The 19,214-nt window shown below is 40.8% G+C and overlaps 1 protein-coding gene across 1 annotated transcript in view; it reads left to right on the top strand.

The window, feature by feature from the left end:
• Window positions 1-7,022: 7,022 nt before the first annotated feature.
• The window catches only part of tspan18b (tetraspanin 18b), a 35,651-nt gene continuing 23,459 nt past the window's right edge, over window positions 7,023-19,214 (top strand). The window contains exon 1 of the mRNA XM_075471022.1: window positions 7,023-7,315. The gene's annotated coding sequence lies outside the window, so the exon portion shown is untranslated. The remainder of the gene's footprint in view (window positions 7,316-19,214) is intronic.

The raw sequence follows: 19,214 nt of genomic DNA, 5'->3' as shown, positions 1-19,214 counted from the left end.
TTTGCCCCAAGTAAAATTGTTGGTGACAGCATTTGCTATTGTTATGGCATCGTGAGTTCTTTTTGGGTGAATTTGTCTTAGAATGAGTGTTTTGTTGGCTGTAGTGCATCTTGTACCAAAGGCTAACCGAGGCGCTCAGGCATGTATTTGAAAGCACACTGAGTTAAAGGTAGGGTAGGAGATCCTGGATTTTGAGTCCAGCGAAGCTGCATTTTGAAAATACACAGGTAAAAAGTCCCAACCCTTTTCTTCACTTTCCCCCCGAAGGCACGCCTCTAGAGTACATGAACGTGCACGAGCACGAAGGTGCACGAGCGCTGTTCTGACAGCAAGCATCGATCGTTGCCGTATTTAGTATATGATAACTTTATGTTTATAATGCTAGGTGCTAGCCAAGCTGGCTCTAGTTTAGCTTCCTGCCAAGCTTCTGGACGCGTAATTCGTTTACGGAGCAGGGTACGCGCACAGGGGGAAGGAGGGGGGGGGAGCAGATTGCAGTTTGATAGACGGCATCAGAATCCAATCATTGTGAACGGTCCGTTCACAATGATTGGATACTGTTTTTCCTAGATTGTACGTTTTAGAGGCCACTAAAACTTTTCATATTTGTGTCAAAACTTTTAATTAATTGGTTGCAATGGGGGTGTGAAGAGTATTTCAAGCAATATGTAAAAAAATGTTCCTGAAAAAGATCCCCTACCCCGCCTTTAAATGGACATGAAATTGAGATGAGTGATGAAACGATAAAAAACTGTAATGGGTTAACGTACTTATTTTATATGGACCTAAAACATCACAGATTAAATAATATACCCACTGACTGATTTATAGATTAAAAAAAACCAGAACCATCATCATCATGTTTCAAGCAGAAAAGTTGAATGTTCACTTGTTCCTGCTTTTCCAAATATTTCCACTCTTCTGCGTTTTTTCACATTACCATAAATGCCGTACATCCGGGGGGATATTGTTTCATTGTGAAAAAGAGACTTTTTATTCTCTTCAACAGTCAAATTTCATCCTCTGCCTACAGGGATCACATATTTACACATTAAAAAGCATTTAAAGACAAACAATCCAGTATCACATCACCACAAAATGCTTTATATTAAATTATTCCAATGCTTTTGTCGGGGAAATTCCTTAAGACTGTCTCCCCGGAGCCCATGTGTATTTCTGTGTGTGTGAACATAACAATAGGGCCTATTGTGTGAGAACCTGTGAGCATGACCATGGCCTGTTTAATGAGATAACGTGTGTTATGTTGCCATGTGTGTGAAAATGGGGCACTTGCAGTGTAAATTCAATTAAATAGGTTAGTGTGCCATAAGAATGTGCATATGAAGAGCAGCCTGTCAGCCTGCAGTCTGTCTGTGAGTGAGTGCTTGTGTGTTTCTCGTGTGGTTAACACGGAGAACAGATTGTATTTTATTGACACCGCTTGAATGGGGGGGGGGACAAGAAGACCAAAAGCACATCCAAATGTATTACTTTTGTACAGGTAATGAACTTGGTGAGCAATCAAAATTCTCTTTCACTGGAGGGAAACAAACAAATGTTTTTTTGTTCCTTGCTGCAGCAAAACGTTCCATCACATCATCTGACCCACCTCGAAGAGCCAGAGTCTGGCGAATGAATATCCATGGCTTCTTTTTTTGAAAGAAAGTCATTCTCATTACAAGACAACATACTGTATCATATGCTGAAAAGAAAATTATTCGACTGAAGTTTTGAAGAGATTATGCTCGTATTTCGAAGTGTTTTCGTATGGAGGTCAAATGCTGTATTGTTGAAAGTGACATTTTTTCCCATTCCTGTCTGATATTTAGTATTTCAGCTGATCAACAGTTTTTGTCCTCCCTTGTTGTAATCTAAATTTCTATCATGCACCAAATGTTTTTAGTGGATGGCTGATCTGGACTAAACGTAGGCCAGTTTCGTACCTTGACTCTTTAATACGGAGTCATGCTGTTGTGAAGCATGCAGAATGTTTGGACTTTGTCCTTCTGAAATACAAAGGGGTTTTCCCTGAAAAAAAAAGTATTCTGGGTGGCAGATTTTGCTCCAAAGCTATATATCATGCAGCATTTATGGTGCTCTTACAGATGTAATAGGCAGGATGTCTTCTCTTTTCCCCAGAGGACACAGTATATGTGATCTCAAAGAGAATTTCAGATTGCAGGAGATTTTCCACTCAACTTAAAAATGAATTTAGGCTCAGACAGGATGGCAATGTTTGTGGATCTTCTTCATATATGTTTTTTTTTTTCTTTCCATGGTAGAATTCTAACTCACAACAATGGACCATTTCCACTGAAAGTGTCTCTTTTTTTAGAGCTGTTGCTGAGCCCATGCACCGATTATCACCATATAATCTTTGTCTGTTCCTAATGTAGCGCTGCCTGAGGGCCTGAAGATCACATCTATTCAATATTTGTTTTCAGCTTTGTCCCTCTCTGAAACTTTTTTTAATCAATTTGTGTACCATGGATGATGAAAGAGACTGTTGGGAAATTAGATTACCCACCAAAAAGTCACTTCCTGTGTATTTGTCACATGGTTCAGCAACTGACTCTGCCTTTGAGAAGCTAAGGCCCGCCGACGATGGCCCCATCATCTCTGAAAGCAATATTGAAGCCAGTTCTTCTGAACATTCAGACACTAAATACGGATTTTCAGACCAATGATCAAAAGAGCATTAACTTTGTTCAAGGCATGTCAATGCCTGAGGTGTACACCCACATGATTTGGCAACACAGATATTAACAAACTATGCAAACAGAAGCCGAAAGCATGTGAAATTGGATATTTACTCATTAGCCCACTTGCCTCTGTGGATAAAATCCCACAACAAGCATCCAAATGAATTATCATCCACCCAACCATGTCCACTTTGAAGACTCAAGGTTTATGCATTTCATACTGATATTTAGTGCAGCTTGTTATTGCCCATCTTGTGAGGGTAGAGAAGTTTTGATAAGATCACCTAAATATTTAGAATATTATGAGAAACAAAACACTTAGACTATTGAAAATATTTGCCAAACACAAACAATATCATGAGCTGACAGCTAACACAATTCTGAAGTGTTTACTTTGACATGCCACAAAGTCCTCATCAACACAGAGCAGTTGCATAACCATGTCCAAGCCAACACAGTAGAACGATATTTTCCTGTTGCTGTTTACTATTGGTGCAGATGGTGCTTTAATTACCACCGCAGATGGAAAACTAGCCATATACAGGTCCATGTAAGTCAGAAAGTGATGGGAAAGGGGTACACTGTGCATTGAAGACTGGTGAAAAGGGCTCTCGAAACGTAGGATTTTTTTTTTCTTAATTTGAAAAAAATGTTTCTCTCTTTCTTGCCACTGTACTGACTTTACTGTACGTTGGTGCAGCTGGCACCGAATGCAAGATAAATTAGGAATTAAAAATAAATAAATGAATAATCAAATGTTATCTTTACATTTCATTCAACTGTAAAGTTTAAATGATTTGCAAATAATTTCACACTGTTTTCATTTACATTTAACACAGCATCCCTAAGTTTTGTCAACAGGGTTTAAGACGGTCACTGAAAGGTCAAAACCTAAGATTATAAATGGGTTTTGGAGCTGTTTATTGATTTGTATGCTGCATCGCTGCTGTAACAAATCCCAGCATTTGTTGATCAATCACTGATTAGTTAAGAAAAAAACAAATAGTCCTTAAAATGAATTGGGACAGAGCCTTAAGGCTCGTGTATACTTCGCAGCAGTGTGTCGCAGTGAGCTTGTCGCAGACACGACGCAGTTATTTTTTGATTTATGCCTTGAAGCGCTGTCTGCGCTATGTTAATCCCACGCCACAACGCAAGAAGGACAATCACGAACAAGCTAGGATTGTGGGTGTTACGGTTACGGAGGTCATTCAACAACAATGGCGACTGGACGAATGCGCACTTTGATTGAGATGCAGCTGATCGATCTAGAAATAGAAGAAATATTGCTACTACTGGAGCTGGCAGAGAGGGAAAGAATCGTCACGGTTAGCACGGTTAGCGTCAGCCGGTTAGCAAACCGGAAATGCGCATAGTGTAGAGCGGATGTAGAGTTGACCAATCAGAGGCCTCCTTTCTCTCCCCCCTGCGGCGATGTCTGCGACACTGTCTGCGGTGAGTTACAATTTTGAGGAGGTGCACCAGAGTGTCTGCGTAGTGTCTGCGTAGGGGGGGCATGTCTGCGTACATACGCAGACGACCTGGTTTCCGACCATAAACCGCCCTTTAGGCGAGGCCTTCTCTAAAGACCAGTGATCCATGTGAGTGCTCAAAAAGGGAGGGAACTGTTTGGTCACCTCAGCCTTTCTTTACACTCTTAGCTCTCTGAAAATACCCAAGGAGCCAAAAAGAAAATACCTCACAGCTGTTCATTCTGCTGCCAAGCCATTCCTGTGATACTTTTCTGTACTGAGGCAGAGGCCCTATGCCTGAACCTTGACAAGATTTTGAATCTGACAATTCCATAAGCTGTTGTCCTGTTTTAAGCTTTGCTCTAACATGCTGGTTGTAGTCTTTGTTTCCCCCTGACTCTAAAACTACAATTTAAATTGTTAAGGGTTCCTGGGGGCCAATGAGAAAGTGATCAAGAGAAAACACAAGGAGACGGGGGGGGTTGGACGTATCACATATGCCTGTGAGAATGTCAGTGTCGTGACCTCAGAGAAGAAGGCAAAATGATCAGTCTCTGGAGCGCTTATCTTGCTCTCCATCTGTAGTAGATTTTGTGACACGAGGAGCACGGAGGGAGAGAAAACACTTCAAAATCCCTCAAAAAACAACAAAAGCACTTCTCTTGTTTTCTGGCTGAAGAGACACACAGCATGAATAATTAACGGGGGACAAACAATAACTAGTAGTTGCCAAATCTCAAAGTTGTCGTTTTTCTGTTGGGGGAGTCAACAGAGGCAATGAAGCAATACTCTAACATAGATTATATTACTGCATGTGAAAAATGACTCTCCAAGAGCAGTCATTTGCTCTGTACTGCACAACCTTTTTGTCATTTCTCCAAAAAGGAATGTCTACATCTTCTCTCATCCACATTATTAAAATGTTGACTCCCACCATGCATACATGCTCATTTTGTCCAGCTGTTCCCGAGAAAGCTTCCCAAGTCTTTTGTCTTCCAACCACAAACTGCAGTAAGATAAGCTATTAGGCCACAGCTAATCATTATTGTCATCATCAACAAGTGTTTGATTAATTGTTTTCACATACATTTACATATCTTGAGCTGAGGAGGGTTTAACAGGCGGAAATGTTTTGGGTTTTTTGTACAATTTCCGAAACATAAAAGACATTTAGCCATTTTCAAACATTCCACTATGCGTGTAGCATGTTTGTTAATGTGATGGACTGAACTGTTCCAACATACCATGATGTATTAGGGTACCTTAGAGGGAGACTGTATCTCTCTTTAAACCAGCCTCATTTGTCCATGCAGGCAATAACAACCTACAATTATGTTCAAGAACATGCAACTTGTAGTTGTCATGAGAACAACTGCATGTGAAGTGCAAGAATAATGTAGTACATTAATTTGATGGCACCACTGAGCAACAGATGTAATTAAGTCATACTCATTATGTTTTTTTTAACCCTAGTTCCAGCTTTGTTGGCCTGTTCATCCGTGTCAGAGCGAGTGTGCACCTGACCACCTGGTGTGGTGGGAAGAGGCCCTGAAGAGTCGTCATATCCCCCGACCCCAGACCTCGACCTTAGATAGTTTTTATTTCCAACACCAAGGGATTGATGATGTTGTCTGAATCCAACCAGGAAGTGACAAAAGTGTTGTTTTTATGGGGTGACATGTCACTAAGGCAACCGGCAAAATGGCCTCCATTTAGTTGATGGTGGCATTGTAAAAAGAACATTTTCCATCCTTAATCACAATAGTTATCCAACCCTAACCAAGTGTCTTTGCTCTATAACTATCCTTGTGATGTTTTTTTCGTAAATCCAACCAAGAAATGACTGAATTATTTTAGTAAAGACTTGCCATGTACTTATCTGAATGTAACCCAGAGGTGAAAAACAGTAAACAGAAAACAGTTGCTGCATCCCATGCAGAAAGCTGCACTTCATGTATTCAAACCATTCATCCCTCCTCCTTTCTCCTGAAGAGGACTTTGTAGCTTCTTACCAGAAACACCTGAGATTTAAGTTTGCTCTTTAAATTTATCCTCAAATGAGTTTTATTTCCCTCCTGCTGCTTGTAGGGGCGATGTTTTAAAGCAATGGTTTGCAACGTGCAGTCCCCGGCCTCCTATGAGTCGGGCCAAAGATCACAACGTCTTGTGCAATGGCCTTCACTCCACAGAGTTTGCATAACTTAGATTTACACAAGTATAAAATTGTGACATGTTTTCGTTGGTTCTGAGTTTTGTGGAACTGGGTCCTGTATCGAACAACATTCACTGCAAAGATGCCCTCGATGTACAAACAGGGGGGCTGTGGAAACAACCTATTTGGTCTTTTTGATGAGTGGAATTGTTGGGAAGCTTCTGGGCTCTGATTGAACAAAATACTTAATTTCCATTTCATTTCAGAGATTCTACTCAGATGTTTGTAAAGCCATCATCTCAGTAGTCATGGAACACTATCTGAAAACTGAATCCCTTTTGTGAGTTGACTATTTGTGCCTGAGCTGTGACCACAGTCCTTGTGTGACAAAGAAAAGCTTCAAGACCGCATAATGTCATATAGTCGGTATCTTGCACATATATGCATATTATTATAATATCACTGTTAGAATAGATGCCTTCATTTATTAATTATTTGATATGCATGTCAATTAAACGAGTAATTGTGGCATTTTCAGATCTCATATTACCATCTGAGACTGATCTCACTCTGGGCCAAGTATAAATAAAGAAGGAAAGATCTGCTCAAATAGGGTAGATGAGCAACAATGGATGAAGGTAAACCGGAGGCGTGTGTGTCGCCGGAGTCTCCGCCCTCCGGAGCAGAGCTGGATCAGCCGCTCGGCTCTCAGTGAGTTCGCCAAACTGTTTGCATACCAGTCTCCCCTCAGCGCTGCATGCTTGTCTAAATTGGGATCGCAGATCTCGGAGCGGTGGATTGTATTAGTTGAACAGTGTAGGGTACGACTCACTCCCGTGGACGTCCAAACTGATCGGCATTTTCTTGTTCCACCTGAATACGCACATATCCACTTGTACCAAGCTCCCAAATAGACTGTTTGGTGATATTTTCTCAAGAAAAACAGCTCGTCACAGACAAGAGGTGACGGCACTGAGCTGCGCTTTAAGGTAAGAAACGGCTCTTTGCTTTGCAGAAATGTTTAAAACTTTTAATGTTGTGTGTTGAAATGGGAGATATATAGCCACACTTCAGAGCGTTTGCCTGTTTTCGTGACTGCCTCATCAGACGGACCTATTATTCTCAGCGCAGCTTGTGTCTAATGGGGGGTTGCTGTGTGCAGTTCTACTACTTTGTTGGAGCAAGTTGTATTTTCTTCCTCTCGTGAGGTACACAAACAAAGCATCGATAGAGTTATTTTAGAAAAAAAAAATACCTCTTGTTAATTATTTAAAACGTTCGTTATGTTGATACATGGCGCAGGCTTGCGAAATCCCCAGGTCAGGTCGCTATTCCTTTCTTTATTCCTCTTTATTTCTTTAGGAATAAAGATTAATCGTACGTTTACCATTTACAGAATATTCAATAATCGATATGAAGTGAAACTAGTTTCTTAAGTGGTGGATTACACTATGAGAAGCCTTACTGCAGGGGCAGTCCGGAGCGACGTGTGTCAGTCTCCAAGCTGGCACCCTTCCCACGGGGGCTCAGCCAAAAACCGAGGAGGCTGTCTGCAGAGATGTGCGGGTCACCAGATGGAGGGTCTCTGACGGCCCTACCTTTGCTGTAGGGCAGAAATTCAGTGTCTGTTTGCATTAATCAGAGTGATGCATCCTCCCAAAACCACCTCTGTCTCGTCTCTCCTGTCAGATCTCCACTGGAGCGAACATGATGCATTCAGTGACTCCAAAAAGGAAAACTCGATACTTTGAGAACACAGTTAACGCTCTGATATAAATCGCTGAGCGTGTGACTTTGCAAGTGTAAAAGGAAAAGGGTGATTTATAAATAAATAAAAATGTGGTCGTTTGCAGCTCAAATTGGACACCAAACATCAGCAAAAAGAGCTGATTCATAGTAGGCTATAAGAAAAAAAGAAAAATGGATTTATTTTTTAATAAATTTTTTTTTTTGCTCAACTCGAGTATTTGTCTGGTAACAGTAACACCTGGGAATCTGATTATAATCACATTTTGCCTCCAGAGATTGTCTCCAGGGAACTCATTAACACACAGCAGTGTCCAGGTGAGTATGCGTCAAGTTAAAGTTGAGCCAGCCCTCCACCTCCCTGAGGCTTGTACTGTGTCAGAAGAGAGGAGAATCATATCACACCCATTGAGCTTGGGCAGACTAACAAACCGGCTTCTATCCTGATGAAGGAACCAAGTTACCACAGTGCTGCATCATGTGCGGAGCTCTCTCTCCTTCTCTTTCTGCTCTTTGTTCCGCCTTCTTTATTTTCTTTAATATCATTATTTCTCCCCCCAAACCAAATGAGTGGAAGTTAGTAAAGAAAGAAGCTCACAGACTGGAATCAGAGAGATGTTTGTTCGCCATGTTGTGTGGGAACATTTGAGGGGAAGAAAATGGAAAAGAAACAGTAGTATTGATGCATTTGGACTTGCTGCCAACACGGATGACTAACCTCTGCCTGAAGCCTTTCTCTCCTCTACTTGATTCACATGAATGTTGAGAAGTGGAAATAGTTTTTAGCTCAGAGATAATTTCAGGATAAACGCATGATAAAAACAGGCTTTGCAAACCTGTGGTGATACATGGAATAAAGGTTATAGGAGTGCAGATTCTAATGAGTCTATTCCACCTACACACAGAACACCTGGTGCGAGACTATTATCTCCTTAATCCTGTGTTGCTCTTGATCTCGTGTTTACATTACCAGCAATAAAACAAAACAGATAGGCATTAAAAGAAAAGACGATGTGGTGAGTTCAGTGCTCCCATGTCACTCAGTTTTTGGCCCTGATAAGAAAGTGTGAACTATGGCGTTTGGCAGCTCGTGCTGAGAGAGACGGGGTGACTGACTTGATGCCGCCTGTCCTGGCAGAGCATTGCTCATTAAAGGCTTGAAATTAATCAGTATGGGGTTCCACATGGTTGGGTGCCTCTGATTTCTGTCTCTTCCCTCCGTTTCCCTCTCACACTCACACTTTCACTCTTTCCTCCTTGATATCAGCTAACATGCATGCAAATTAGGCTCCTGCCTCTTTGGCCAGTCATTTGAGCTCTGTTCCTCAGTTTACATTTCAGATTCATCTGCAACCATCCCCTCCCCTCAACAGTCTCTCTTTCTGTCTCCCTACAAATATCATATAATCTATTACTGCTTCTTCCTCTCGTTCCCATCCTTTCTTCATCATTCTACCTCCCTCATCCAGCCCACAGAGCCCGTCTGTATCCATATCGATGAGTTCAGAGCAGCAGAAGCGCAGGGAAAACAAGGCTGGGTCATCGCTCTACACTTTCACCTGTATCAGCCCCACTACGGCAGCAGTGGTCCGTAGAGAGCCCGGAACTAAATGGAGTATCTATTGGCTCAATGAGAAAATTGCTTTTTTCGATTGCTAGAGGACCCTTCATTTAACGTGCGTGATACACACGCCTCTGCCTGTAATGGGTTCAGCATCTTTGTTGTCAGGAGACACGAGAAAATGAAATTTGCTTTTCAGCAGGCAGAAATAATTTACTTTCTGAATGGTATATTTTTCATCATCTGTTTAAAAGCCATGAGGGCACGGGCTGTTATATTCAACATGTCTGCAATGCATTTTAGGTGTGCTGAATGTCCAGCCTGTGGTCTGGTGTTGTCAGCTGAAAGCAGTTTCTTTCCTTAAAGTTTGCTTGTAAAAACAAAGCTTTTTCTGCTGGTGCTTTACCTGCTCAGAACTGGATTTTTTTTTATTCTTTATTTTCTTTGTGGCAGTGTGGGTACAGGGCACACAATCACCACGACAACAACAACAAAAAAGTTTGTGCATTAACAAAAGCTAAGTGCTATGGAAACAAACTTGTGAAAAAAAATGTAATCCAGTTGAATCAAATTAACATTTAAACTGAACAAGAAAATTACTTTGTTCATCACAAAGAGAAATTGGAATGAATAACAGGGCATCACTTCATTCTCAGAGCGACTGTGAGCAGGTAAGGGACTAAACATTTTCCCTCTGTGGGGGCGTGTTGTGGCAGCTGTTACTGGTATGACACATTCTTCTAAAAGGTTAATTAAAAATTGAGAAGATCACTACTTAGTGATAGTAGGCATAGAACAGACAGTAAAATGAAGAAGAAGAATTATAGAATTTCATATGACTTCTGTCACATAATGAACTGCTCTGTTAGCAAGTGGTTTAAAGGTATCCTACAAAACGTTCACCAACAAAGGACCTATTTGCATGGCGGCTTTTCTTTGTTTAACATCACAGTTTGGGATGTAGATATACTATAAACTTAAGCCAGTCCTCCTCCCAACTTTTTTTTAATCTTTTCCAGGATCTAGTTTAAACTTTAAGGTGAAGTTCTTGGAAAATGTCCCGATTCTAAGAATTTTGATAAGATCTTTTTGATTATGTGCAACTATGTTTAGAGGTTTTAGAAATGGGACCCCTGATCTGCTTAGTTCACATTTCTGATGATGGCGCACGTTGTTGTGAGTATAAGGACCATATGGAGCAAGCAAGAACAGGCTGTTCTCTTCCCTTTATCAAATAACTTATTCATGCAGATCTACCAAAAATATTTTGCATGCAGCCATGAGTTCTCTGTGTCATCGAAGGAGAGCAAAATATGACAACACCATTAATACTCTGAAGAATGTGATTAAAGCATGATGAGACCTGATTACACGTGATAATTCCCTTTAGTGTTGCTGACGGAAGGCTGCGTTCATTTTTAAACTGTAGCAGGACTTGAGAAATTAATTAAGGTTTTAAGCTATACCTAAAAGCAGATGTGTTCATCTTCATGGGTTTATTAATGTGCTGCATTTCAAACAAGTATAGCATCCCCTGTGAGACATATTTTACAATCTGTAAAATGTTTATAAACAAGCATCTAGCTTTGGATGCCTCATCGGGGTATAGTTAGCACGTACTAATAATAGTATTAAACACAACTAGCTCTTAAGAGTCACCACTGCTTTATGGTGTTATGAAATGCATTGCATCTTTGTGTAGTGTTTATCAATGCTAAGGTGGAGTCAGAAATGCCTTCTGTGTGTTAAATAAACTCTCTGCCGTGTTTATTCATGATCACATTTTATTCACACTTTCATGCATTCCTTTGTCCCTTGCGTGTCTCCATACGGGCCAGGATGTTGTGAGTGACCTAAACATGAGGCAGCTGGCAGAGAGCAGGAAGCTGAGGGGCCTCTCTTCCTTTTTTATCAGGAGGAAGCAGGACGGCTGTTTGTGCTCAGCCCAAGAATTCTTTGCGCTTATCTTGCATTCACCCCTTTTCCCTCAATAATGGCTGTGCTGAGCAGGTAATGAGGTAAAAGGTATGTATTTGACAAGCTGGGCTCGGGAGATAGCTGGCCCTCCAATAGGCTTACGGCTGGGCTCTTAGATGAGGGAACACTCAGCCCTGTCTCAGGATGTTCAAAATGATCTCAAAATCCCCCGTAGCCATCTTCCCTGTGCATAATGTATTTCAGAACTAATAAACCATTTTACTCAGGTGTCCATTAAAGGCTGGTGGTGAGGTCATTACACAGCGCGAGCACGCTGAGTAAATCCCCATCCTGCTGCCAGGAGGTTTTCTTCATCACCTCGTGCTCTTTTCATCACCCAGATGTATTCAAAGCTCAGAGAGGGGCTTAGACTGGCCAATTGACTCGATATGTGACACAGGGCTAACTTGGGGGCAGATTACCTACCTGGCTTCAGAGAGTGGAGCACAGCTCTGATACTCTGAATGATGCTGAACTTTAAGCACATTGCTGCCAAAGCATTATGATTCATGTGGATCAGAAGGAGATGTTTTCTTATTGGTAGCAAGCTGATGAAGAGCCTTTGGTGAAGTTAACATCGGGGTACTGGACTGACTCAGTTTGAGTTCGGCGTTGGCTCTCTCGGCTGGAGGTAGTTCGGTGCTAATCAGGTAGCACCAGGAAGGAAAAGCTCATTTTATGATTGGGAGCTTGTTTTCAGCTCTCATTGTGCCTTTGATTTTCAAGACACTTTGTAAATACTCTTCTTGCCTTGTTTTTTTGCTTGAATTAATTAGTTTTCTTTATCACATGACTTATTTATCAACACAAACAGAGGTTTGTACACTGTGTATGAATCAATGAGTTGAAAATGTCGGATGCACAATGAATAACTGTCTGTTTTAATTGGATTAAATAGTGTGAATAGACTACAGCATTGGGTCTTAAAATGTGTACCATCTAGTCTTGGTACTTGGCAATCTCTAGGGAATACCACAGGCAAGTTAACAAGAGGTCCTTATCCAAATAAATGGACAAATGATGTTCACTGATATTTCAGTGGTCACAAAAATTGCAATTTGCAAATTTGGTATAAACTGCTTTTTCCCCCTTCACTGTTGCTGTGGCATTATATCCAAAGTCAACAACCTAATGGGATGATCATTTCCAAATGCTCACATTTTAATCCTATGCATGAAATCCTCCTCTTTCGTGTTAACTTGAGGCAACGTCCCCGTCAGTCGGCACATTTCCGCCTCACAGTAGGAACGGTTGAGAACCTCAACTATGTGTTTGCATCAGTGCAACATGACTGACTGGACATGTTTCTCAGCTCAGCAGACTGTTGGCATCTTCAGGATTCTTTGAAGGGCAGGTTTTTTTCCTTTTGATGCCTCTGGGAAAAATGTCATTCGCAAACATCTAGTTCAAGCGGTCAGTCAACGAGAAACTTAGCTTCCACTTTGTTATTGTTTATCTGCCGTGTTCTGTTCAATTTTTAAGCAGTTTTTTGTTAGTGAGAATCTGGTGTTTCTTGTATTAAGTCGAATTCAGTTCTTGAGTTGTTTGTCAGACAAAGCAAGTCTGCAACATTTCGCTTTACTAAACTGTGATCTGTATTTTTCCCTGTTTGACATTTGAGGCGACAACAAAAAATAATTAAGCAGCCTGATGATGCATGAGCAGTTAATGTACGGTTTATGTAAGGTTGTCACAATACAAGAATTTCAAAGTCAGTACCAATAATCAGTATGACAGTCAATGACATTTTGAGTGCATCTGTTAGGATAAATAATGATAAAAAACTAAGAGGCATACACATTTGATAAAGATTAGAACTATACAAATAACATCAAAGAAAATGCTTGGGCACAGTGGTTGTGCGTGGAGTTGTTTCAGCTAGAGGAGGAGAACATGGCTCTGTTTCTATCAGTGCTGTTAATTAGTGTCAGAGTATGAATTTTTTTTGCCAACCCTGATGATAACAGTGATGTGTCTTTCTTAATAGAACTTCAGAGATGTTTGTATGAACATTTGCAGATGCACTGATGAGAAGACACACCCCTGAGGATGAAAATCTTAATGGCTCATTTCGGGCCAACATCCTGCGGTTCTTTGTTTTTTTTTTCGAGGATAGTGCTGTGAGCTGCGCTCAGTTCAGATCTGTTCTTACTGCCTCTCCCTGTGACTCATTGGGCCTAATGGTTCTCTCATCTCCTGACTCAGGCATTTTTCAGATGAAATGGGACTCGCTTCCAGCTTCTGGTCTTTCTATTTTACTGTTTCCTGAGCCGCAACAGTGTCCCAGTTCTCCCATGTGTCCCTCTCTCAAGCTCTACTCCTCAAGTGCTCCTGCTCTTTCCATCCATGTTTTTCATAATAACAGTATATATTATTACGCTACAAGTATGCCCTTTTTAGTCATCAGAGGCATTTAAAATGTACCCTACTTTAATTTTAGCTCAGATCCCATGTGCCTACATGGGATCTGAGCTCCTCTAAATATCCTGTTTATTTTATTCACTGATGATGGGTGACACACCAACATGTGATATGGTAATTGTTACAACTGCAAACACACTTTCTCTTGCCACAAATTGATTTGGCAATTTAGAATGCACATATTACTTTAGGGATGGACAGTAGTTTATTCATGGTGACCCAGATAATGAGGCCACTATCATTGTGAGCAAATTAAATGCACGTTGGAGCCGGCTGTTCCCTCATTAACTTACTCTCTCACAAACATTTTATTTATGACGTGAAGTCATGATGTGAATATGAGACGGCTCAGTTGCTTTGGATTTATAGACACAGGGAGGACAGTTGCTTGGTGTACATGACGTAGTCTTATTTGCTGTCTGGGGTTTTCCACTGTGGCTGAATTATAGAGTGCCACCAAGGAGATTTATTTCCAGCATGACTTGGGTTTGCATCCCGACCCGTTAATAACACTTTGCAGTTTCAGTCAGTGAAAACTATTCAAAGATCTGCTGCTCAAACTCACAGCCCTGTGCAGCGTATGAATCTCATATATATTTGAATCTAGGTTACATGATTTGCGTTCAACCAATAAAGACAACCAGAGTGAAGCAGAGAGTTTCCGTTTTTTAAACTTGTAAACCTCAGCAGATGTAATTGGGCTAATTTCATTCTCATTCTCTCTTTTTTTTGCAAACTGATTATGTGCATTTATATTCACATGTGATGCCAGTGTGAGAGTTACTACCTTTAAAAAGGCCCTACATTTCCCCGCCTCTAGGCTTGCTGTCTTTTTGCTGGCTTTGCAGCCCACACACCTTGTCCACAGCATGGCCCCCTGCAGCTCCTGTGGGATAACAGCAAAGTTACAGTCCCTCCCACCGGGTGAGACTAGCCAAAGGTCTATTAGACATATGGGCTCTGTGTCGGCCTCCACAGCATTAGAGGGACAAAGTTTGATTAAAAAAAATCTGCAGCAGCTTCTACCTGGGGGGAAACTGGGGGGCATGGCTAGTTAATGATCACTTTCCTGCCAGGATCACAAGCTTTTGTGCTTTCATTTGACTTCAGCTTGTTAAAGAACAGGAACTGAAAATCTTTAGTGCTTATAAACTGGTAGCAGAGGGGGTGAGGGACCTCTCTCTCACTTGTTTTCTGTTTACATTGAAAGCCTCTCATGAGATTTGGTTTGCTTGTGAGATAAGGTTGTCCAAGCTGTGGTAAAGACACACCTTAAGAATGTCATGCAGGGTGTGCCTTTAGCAGGATGTCAGTTTTTCTTTGGTGTTGTCCACAATCATACTATTAGACAGCATGTGGTTGAAAACAGAAGCTGAAAGGGTTTATGTTTGAGGTCGCTCAAATGAACCAGCATCCTCCAGTGATCTGAAATGTTTTACATGAAGTTTGCGATAAGGATTTTTTTAGGCAACATGCTACTAAATACTAACAGTGATGAATTCACTAGTCTGACTGAACAGTGGCCTTTGCTTTTTAACAGCCGATGAGCTGCACATGTTGGAGACAATTATTTTCACCCCTCAAAGGGGAAAACAATTAGACAGCAAAGAGGAAGCAACACACAGTCTTATGCCTTTTTGATGGTGCCTTATGAAATTTTTAACCCAGCCTTGCTTTAAAAGCACGGAACTCGACGCAGAATTCATGGGTCACTGCACTAAAACACGGTCTCTGTCCTTTGGGCAAATGGTCGGTCATTGCCTGCTGATGTGTTACGACCACAAGCAAACCTTGCCATTGGTGTGGAAGGAATGTGTTGCGTTTTACTTATACTCAGTGGATTTTGGAACTTTTCTTTAAGAAACGCTAAGAAACAGTTTTATTTTTTTTTTTTTTAAGAGAGAAGAGCAAAAATAGCTCAGTCTTTCTGGGTTAAAGAGTTATTTTCTCCATAGTTTAATTTCCCTACTAATAGTTTTTTGGGTAAACACAGGCAAACCATGAAGCCTAATTCCTTTTTCCCCTAACATGCAATTCACTGCATTCTCTTCTCCCTGAAGCTGAGTGGAAAAAGTAGAATCCACTGCTAAGAAAATGTAATAACTGCTTGACAATTTGATGTATATGAAAGGAATTTGATATTGTCATAAAAATTAATTTAGCCCAACATTTTGGCCAATTGAATCCAGGGATCAGCCCTCAAATGTGTTTGTCAAAGGATGCAAGGCCTCGGCAGGTGTCTCCGGTTTGTGAAATTAAATTGGCTGCTGTGTTGATTGATTTAACTGTTCGAAAAAAGAGGGGGAAAAAACGATTGCAGACAGTTGGACAGCTGCTTTTTGGTGTAACATCAGGTGATCTTGGCCGCCTTCCCGCTGATTTGTCACCTGCCTCACATCAGGAGGACAGACAAGCCTCAAAGTCATCCAGCGTGATCTTGACCACCTGGTTGTGACGCTCACAAGTGTTTGAGGACAAAACGGACAGCTCAGGCAATTCTCCAAGAGTGTGCACCCCAGAGAAACAGGCCCAGATTATTTTTCCCGATAACGCTTGGCAGGAGGCAGATCCCATATGAAATGTCTCGGCACTGATGTTGAAGCCAAAGTAATTTTGTGTGTGTTTTTCAAACTCCCTTACCGAGGAGAGGTTCTTTTGGCTTCACATCTGTGAAGTAATCCATTAAAAAATCATCCACCTCTTGCGCTCATGGTGCCAAACTGCTGTTTTAATTAGAGAGATGACAAAACAGGGTTTAACACAGATGACTGCCCTTAATACTTAAAACTTAGTCTCAGTCACTAACTGAACAGAATCTCATGAACAAAAGAAGCTATGAGGGTGGAGAAAGCTAATGTTAACAATTACCCAAACTACTTTTGCTTATCTCTGCAGGCAGTTTGGAAATGGACAAGCTTCTATTTATTCAATAAGGAACAGATGTCTATCCGTTCCTGACTCATAATATCTTTGGTTAGGCTTCCTTACATCTCCTTGTCTGCAGCAACCATTCTGTCTATACAGCAAACTTTCAAAAACACCCACTTCAAATATTTGGCCAACTCCTTATTTCTGTGTACTTATTCTGTTGCTTCTGGCCTGAACCATTGGTCTGTTGTTCTTCCAGGAAGGTTGAGACTTTGCAGACAGCTGGAGATTTTGAAACTTTGAAAGAAAAAAAAAACATTCTAACATCTTCAACTGCAACACCCTGGCTCATTATACCGACTATAATCCATTAGATCGCTCTATTCATATCTCCACCATTTGGTGTCTCATGCTGTGAAAATTGATGAGTAACATTTTGTCTCTGTTGTGTTGGCTCATGTGTTGTTTTGGTCTGTCTTACTCTGTTATATGAACGACCATATACAGTAACATCCTTGGATTTCTGAACAACGTTGTAAGGCGTGCCCACAGGGTACACTGAGCATTCCTTTGATCTAGAGTATTTATTTATTTCTTACATTTTATTTGGCCTCCTGACATGGGATTCATTTGGAAGTGATGTCAGAAGAAAGGCAGCCTCTTGTGTAATAATGCTTTTATTGCCTCAACTCTGTTATCTGCAATCAAGCTACTGCATAAATAAATAGGAATGTGTCTTTTTTGTTTTTCTTTGTCATTACAGCCTGGGCTATAAATGTGTGTATATGTATATATATATATATATATATATGTATATATATATATATATATATATATATACTGCAGTAATGGCGTAATTGTATAAGTGACCTTGAAGACAAATCAAGTAAGTTATAGAGAAAATAGAGTCTTATGCAACTGCCTTGATGCATGGCACTGCTAATGTTTTGGATGAAAATGGTTGGAAAAATGGAGGGACCTCTCTGGAGAAAATGCAAATAGCTTTTGATGTGCGTGGGTTAGAATGTTTTTTTTTTTTTTTGTTATTTTTCACCCTGATTGCCTCGACTTGGAAGAGCATTGTTATTTGAATACAATTCTGTGAGGGTGTTTTTTTTTTTTTTCTTTTGTCTTAATGGCTATTTTGCTGTTTCTCCTTCAAATGACATCACTGCAGCCTACAGCCGAGGCCGTCTTGAAAAACCAATTATAATTTTTTGAATGTGCATTTCATGGTTGAACTTTTACGGTTAGAACTACTAAAGGAGACCAAGCAGCCCAAAAATCTGAATATATATATATATATATAAATAGGACTGTTGGATTTGCATCTGAAAGACGAGTGGAAAACTATTTGTGTTTTAAACTTAAGTCACAATGAAATCTATGAATAAGCAGGAGAGCTGTAACATGTTTCACCATAAATATCCCAGCTGTGGTCACCCTCTGGTCCTGTTACAGAGCCACAGAGCACTAAATGTATGTTTATTTCTAACTTTAAGGTTGTGGCGGGCTGATTGAGATATGCTACCCCACTAATTCTCTAGTGCAAACTTTGGCACATTGCTCACAATTTCATCACCGCTCCAATTAATACGCAAGGCAGCATCTGCTCAAGCACGACAACTGTCATCAAATCCCTCAGCTGAGACAGTTGAAAGTAAATCAGCAGAGATGCATTATACTTTTTTTCTGCACATGTTCCACAAGCAGGTTCAGGAATCATTTCTGCGTTGCCTGTTTTCATAGTTCCGATCCTTAAAACCAGTTATTTAAGATAAGTTTGAACTCATTGTGTTGTCTGTGTTTCTATAACCACAGAACTGTCTCAGATCCATCATGTTCTGTGGTGTAAATCTATTGACTTGTGTTTCTTCAGGGACTTAATTTTGGACCCTCTCCAAGCAGCTCAGTTTCCATCCTCTCCCCATCCTTCCTTGCGCTCCCATAAATCAATGTGATGTAATTGCATAAAGTCCCTTTCCCACAGCTCAGGACTGGAGGCACAATATTCTCAGGGAGAAAGTGTTTCAGTGTGGCCAGCTACCTTTAACCCCCTGATTCCCACAATTGTGTTGTCCCTGGTTTGGGAACGTTTTATTCCCGGCTGTAGATATCTGTGTTTGGCAGAGTTTCTTTTAACTGTGGATGTTTGATGTTTTATGTATTGTTTTTCCGAGCAGCAGGGCTGTGGAAGTTAACTTTCTCACAGCTGGCACCGACTGTTTACGTCGAGCTAATACGCTCTAAGCTCAGCAGATTAAATCTCATTTCTCTGAGTGCTTTTTGTGTTGAGCCAAGCATGATTTCTCCTG

Source organism: Odontesthes bonariensis, chromosome 7, assembly GCF_027942865.1.
Source record: "Odontesthes bonariensis isolate fOdoBon6 chromosome 7, fOdoBon6.hap1, whole genome shotgun sequence".
Lineage (NCBI taxonomy): Eukaryota > Metazoa > Chordata > Actinopteri > Atheriniformes > Atherinopsidae > Odontesthes > Odontesthes bonariensis.
The sequence above is the reverse complement of the archived record's forward strand: the minus strand, read 5'-3'. Positions and strand labels throughout refer to the sequence as shown.